This window comes from Felis catus, chromosome A2 (assembly GCF_018350175.1).
Source record: "Felis catus isolate Fca126 chromosome A2, F.catus_Fca126_mat1.0, whole genome shotgun sequence".
NCBI lineage: Eukaryota > Metazoa > Chordata > Mammalia > Carnivora > Felidae > Felis > Felis catus.
Window position 1 is genome coordinate 132042287 of NC_058369.1, and position 6325 is coordinate 132048611.

Sequence of the window (6325 nt, forward strand, 5' to 3'; positions counted from 1 at the left end):
GGGTAATGGCTATGATTTACACCCATGTAGGTCTGACTCCCCTGAAGATACTGCTTCTCTGAAAGCAAAATTTATTTATTTTTATTGAACCAAAGCTAGGACTAGTGGGAGATTCTCTCCATCTTTCAAAGATTACATATATTTAAGTCTGTGGAGTTTTTAAAGGCATGTTGTTTTGACTTCTCAAGTTTCTTGTTTAGATACAGGACCTCTATGCTGAAGAATAGTCAGTGTGTTCTTAGTTTTGCATAGCAATGGTAGGGTGAGCTATTCTGTTTTCTTGAGAATGAGAAAATAACATTTTCTGTTTGAAAATGATATTTTCCTTAAGTGTTCACTTTTTTTAAATGTTTATGTTTTTGTTTTGATAAAGAAGGAACAAATGAGAGGCAGAGAGAGAGAGGGAGAAAGAGAGAATCCTAAGCAGACTCTGCACTGACACAGAACTCAAACCTACAAACTATGAGATCATGACCTGAGCCAATACCGATACCAAAAGTTGGATGCTCAACCGACGGAACCACCCAGGTACCCCAGGTGTCCACTCTTTTTGATCCTTGCAAGCAAATTGTTAACTTGTGTTATCTTCTGAACATATTAACATAAGTAAATAATTTTTCAACATAGTATTATGTAGAAGAAAAATTGCAGGAGTACTTTTAAAATCATGTCCTGTCAATTAGAGTAATTACTGCTAAACATGCATAAAACCTGTTCTTTTAGATTATTTTAGAGCCTGGCCTTCCTGTTCCCTCTGGTCTGATTTTCACTTATCTAATTGTTTTCTTTCTGAAAATATCTGATTTCTTAATATAAGTATTAGGAAGAAATAGAACTATTTTGATTATCACAAGCGACAAAGGCTACTCCAACTTTTATCCCCACCTGGCAAAAAATTTTTAAAGATTTTATTCTCTTGGGGTGTCTGGGTGGCCCAGTTGGTTAAACGTCCGACTTCCACTCAGGTCATGAGCTCATGGTTCATGAGTTCAAGTCCCAAGTCAGGCTCTCTGCTGACAGCTCAGAGCCTGGAGCCTGCTTCGGATTCTGTGTCTCTCTCTGCCCCTCCCCCTCTTGTGCTCTGTCTTTGTCACTCTCAAAAATAAATAAACATATAAAAAAAAGATTTTATTCTCTTACTTTAGAACTTCTTAGAGCTCAGACAACTTCATTTATAATTGTCCATGTTTCTAGGGACCAGTTTTAAGATGTAGTAAACATTTTCTGCATTAATAAGCCTACTGTACTTAAAATTTTGACAACTACACAGGGCCAGCTGAAGATTTTCTGTTACTGTCTGGATATTTACAATTATATAAATAAATATAATTGATAATTGGAGACAGACTGTAAAATTTTAAAATGTATTCATCCATCTAGCAAACATTTCATTTTATAAGACACGTAATACAGAGAAATACATTTTTAACTAGGAAAAGTCAATTCACAATAGAGAAAGATCTTTCTGTACTCTCGGTACCTTTAGGTAATATGTAATATCATCAGGTATGCAGCAACAGTTATAATGTCGAACTCATTACATCCTGTTGATTAATTAATTAATTAATTAATTTTATTTGTTCCTGTGAACTTTGGACAACTCAATTGTCCGAGAAAATCTACTTCTCTTAATAAAGTTAGTGAATTTGTCATAATATAAACTTATAAATTTTTGGTTTTATCTTTTGAGTTCATATTTATGAATTTATTTATTTTATATATATTATACACATATTAAATTTCCAGGAGCTACACTAAGCGCCAGAGACACAGTATTGCACAGGACAAACATGTTTTCTGCCCTGCGTTGGAGAAAAGCAATGTAGGGGCAATCACAGGTAATGTCTTTCAAACTCTTTGAAGGAAGGCAGTAATATCTAAGCAAAGAAAAGAGAAAGTTTTGCAGACAGAGGTAATGGAATATGCAAGGGTCCAGAGAAAAGAAAGTATGGTCTACTGATAATAGAGGGAAGAGTATGGGTCTTGATTAGAGTGTTCTCACAATTAGTGCTGTCCAGGCTCATAGTAAGCACTTAAGAAGTCTTATATTAAATCATTTTAAACTTGTTTCCATCCTTCCCTGCTTTCTAGACCCATCAAGTACTTTTTTACTTGATTTAATAATCCAAATTCCTCCAACTGTTCCACATACGATTTTGTTCCAAATCTTTCATGTTCCTGTTAATATTCTGCTGCATAAGCTTGATTGTATTTATGCTTATATCTTTAGTATGTAGTGTTCACAAATAAATGTAACAATTCAGCTGTAGTTGAGAAGAAAGAGTCTAACATCAAAGTTATAGACTTGATAGGTGCCTGGGTGGCTCAGTTGGTTGAGTGTGTGACTCTTGATACCTCCTTAGGTGGTGAGCTCATGGTCATGAGATCCAGCCCCGAGTGGGGCTCTGCCCTGAGCGTGGAGCTTGTTTGGGATTCTGTCTCTCCCCTCTGTCAATCCCTTTCCCTGAATGCATGTGGGTTCTCTCAAACTAAATAAATAAACATTAAAAAAAGTTATAGATTTGACAATCCCTTTTGTAAGTTAAGAGAAAAATAGCAGAGTAATGATTATAGTTTGAAGGTAATGATTATAGTTCAAGTATGCTACTTACTCTCAGGCACAAGGATTTTTTTTTTAAATCAATTTCTTCTACTGAAATGGTATGGTCGTTAGCCTATACATTTGAAAGAATTAACCCAAGTATCCTAGTAAATGTTTAGCCCAAGTGTGGCTCCCTCTAAAGTTCAGCAAACAGCTCTATCCTGTTAGCTGATATTTGTTTATAGAAAGCGAACAATTCCAAAATTCGCATAACCAAAACCTAAAGAACCAGCCCTGCTGACAGCTTGACTTTAAACCAGTGAGACCCCTGTCAGACTTTGAACCTCCAGAACTGCAAGATAATAAATATGTGTTGCTTAAGACACCTGGTTTTAGGGGCGCCTGGGTGGCGCAGTCGGTTAAGCATCCGACTTCAGCCAGGTCGCGATCTCGCGGTCTGGGAGTTCGAGCCCCGCGTCAGGCTCTGGGCTGATGGCTCGGAGCCTGGAGCCTGTTTCCGATTCTGTGTCTCCCTCTCTCTCTGCCCCTCCCCCGTTCAAGCTCTGTCTCTCTCTGTCCCAAAAATAAATAAACGTTGAAAAAAAAAAAAAAGACACCTGGTTTTAGTAATTTGCTATAGCAACAATAGAATAATATAAGGAATTACATGGTGAAATTATAAACTGGGACAGAATTAAGGACTACAACTTTTTCACAGAGATGATCGTTCTACGTGCAGTGAGTGTGTAACAAAACAGCTTCTTCAACTTCAACCTGCATAGACCTACTTTTCCCTGACTGAATTATTGACTTGACTTTACTTTCTATAGCAAATTATCAGCATAGATTATCAGCCCACAAATTATCAGTAGATCTGTGTACCCCTAAGAAAACACAAGCTCAGGAAAAATGGCAGCTCACTTTATAAAACTTAGGCTACTGGTCATAACACAGCAGTACAGTTAAACTTAGCTATTCTCCAAAACATAGTAGCTTATGTGCCAATTTGCTAAGGTTATTTTCTTCACTGACGACATGATGATATTTATCATTTATTTAGCATTTATACTGTGCCATACACTACAGTAAGAATTTTACATGTAGTATATCATTTTATCCCACAATATCAGTGTATAAGAGATTTTATCTCCATTTTACAGATGAAATTTAAGCAAACTGGTCCCTGTCACAGTGGTTGCAGGAATATCTGACCCTAAGTTCCATGTTCTTCCTTTGTGAAAGTTCTAGGAATTTAGATTAGTAGCATCAGGCCTCTTCTCTTAATATTTAAAATAATTGGGTCAACTACAGTACTGGTTTTGCGTATTTGTGCTTCTGCACAGAAATCACTCACCCTTGAGTTTTGCTTTGCTTTGCTTTGCAGAACATAACCTATTCTAGGAACAAGTGTCCTTTTTGAAGTTTATGCTGTGGACATTTAATTAAAAGGGAAGATGTAGAACAAAATGTTACTCTGTGACCTAGAGTCTATCAAAGGAGGCTACATTGAAGAGTTTAAAATTTGGCAGTGTATTTTTGCTTTAGGCTTTACCATGGCATGTGAGAATTTATCTATAAGGCAGATATTTAAAATTTAACTTCTAAAATAATTTTTGGCTTCTATTAAACTGAAATCAAAATGTAACTAAATTTTATACATCTGATATAGCAGGGTAGATGTTCAACAATTGACAAACTATTTAATTTAATTTTTGACCAATTTGAAGTTAGGTAAAAAGAATATGTTTCCTGTTGGGTCAGACTGTGCTGAATATTTTTGTTTTTACTAAAGATTTAAAGGTGATGGAGATTGAATGGATTAAAGAACTCAAATTGATTTGTCTTTGATGTTTCTTGATAGTAAAGGGGATAAATCCATTTGACACAGTTAGAAACAGGAAACATGGATCGGACCTAACTGAAGTATTAAAATTAAATTGATTTATTTTTTAAAATAAGAAAGTTGGCATTTGGGTATTTCCCCAATATTACTCTATACATTTGTCAAAACTTGATACCTGAAACTCCTCTTTGAAACTAGTGGGTAACACATCACTTATCCTCATTGATGATTTGCATTTCCCACAAGGAAGCTACTTGTTCCCTCTAATCTCTGGATATATCTTCTTTACTGTCTACCGTAGCTGCTCTTCCCTATCTTATGCCAAGGTTAACGATTTCCACTTTTGAAAATACTGGTAAGAATTTACGCAGTCATTTTATCCAATTTTATATATATATATATATATATATATATATATATATACACACACACACACACATATATATACATATATATTATGTATACATATACATATGTACATACATACATACATATGTATATGTATATATACATATATATATATATATTATTAGCATCATGATCTAATCAACTGAGCTAACCAGCCAGCTTATGTCTGTTTATTAAACACATACTTAGTACAGATGACAGAAAGAGGAGTACACAGAGTCTGTCTTTCAGAAGGCCAGTTTGTTAGGAGGGAGAGACAAGAGTAAAGAAAATTATACCTTATTAAGTTTTATGGTACACAGAGAAAGAATGCTTTTCATGAAACTTTCCATAATTTACTCTAGGCAAATGATGATAATAATACTGGACATATATTATCATCTACTGTATGTAAAGGACCAAGTAAAGGTACACTACAAAGTGCCATATGTGCATTATTTCATTTAAATCTTACATTAACTTGGGGGCTAGAACTATTTTTGATCTCATTTCTACAGATGATGAATCTAAGGGTCCAAGAAGTCAGAACCGTTTTGCCATTCACATAATTATTGAGTGAGATAAGTGTGAAATAAGCAGAAAAGGATGCAAGTCTGTCACCCCCAAAGGCTGTTTTCTTATTACAGGGTAAATCTACCTCAAGGCAGTGTTTTTTTAGTCCTGTAGCCCATGAAGAAATTGCTCTTGTCAGTGCATGACATTTGATAGTGGGATTTCTGTACATTTCTTTGTGTATCTTTCTCTCATGTTCTGCTTTTTCTATTCAATAGAGAACTTTTTGAGGACATCACACATTTATTTTGGTTGACAGTGTGTCTCCCCAAAGCTTATTTGTAATAGAAGTCTATCCATATGGATTTTGATCAGGTAAGTTTGATTACTAATTAAGCCTGGGGAAAGAAGGATAAAAAAATAGAAAAGAGATCAACTATTGGTGATATGATTAAGCAAATGAGAAAAATCTGAAGAATAGTTATTAAAGTTAGAAATTTTAGAATATGAAAATGCGATTCTGGTTTAGACTTATGTTTTATCTAGCCACAATTCTATTTTTTTAAATTATTTTTTTATGTTTATTTTTGAGAGAGAGATAGAGCATGAGTGGGGGAGGGTCAGAGAGTAAGGGAGATGCAGAATCTGAAGCAGGCTTAAGGCTCTGAGCTATCAGCACAGAGCCAGACGTGGGGCTTGAACCCACAAGCTGTGAGATCATGACCTGAGCCGAAGTCAGAGGCCCAACTGACTGAACCACCCAGGTGCCCCTAGCCACAATTATAATAATTCTTAAATGCTTATTTATTTATTTTAAGAGACAGAGAAAGTATGAGTGGGAGAGAGGGAGAGAGAGAATCCCAAGAAAGCTCCACACTGTCAGTACAGAGGCTGACATGAACTGTGAGATCATGACTGGAGCCCAAATTGAGAGTCAGATGCTTAACTGCCTGAACCACCCAGGTGCCCCAGCCCAAATTCTATTTTTAACATGGGCACAAACAGCTATGTTCTGATGAGAAAGAATGTTCTTATTTTAT

General features: G+C 35.5%; 1 long non-coding RNA gene across 1 annotated transcript; it reads left to right on the forward strand.

The window, feature by feature from the left end:
- Positions 1-467: 467 nt before the first annotated feature.
- Positions 468-5935, forward strand: LOC123383973. Its single transcript, XR_006594436.1, has 3 exons — positions 468-528; positions 1747-1838; positions 5564-5935. It is a non-coding gene; the product is annotated as an uncharacterized LOC123383973 (long non-coding RNA).
- The last annotated feature ends 390 nt before the right edge of the window (positions 5936-6325 follow it).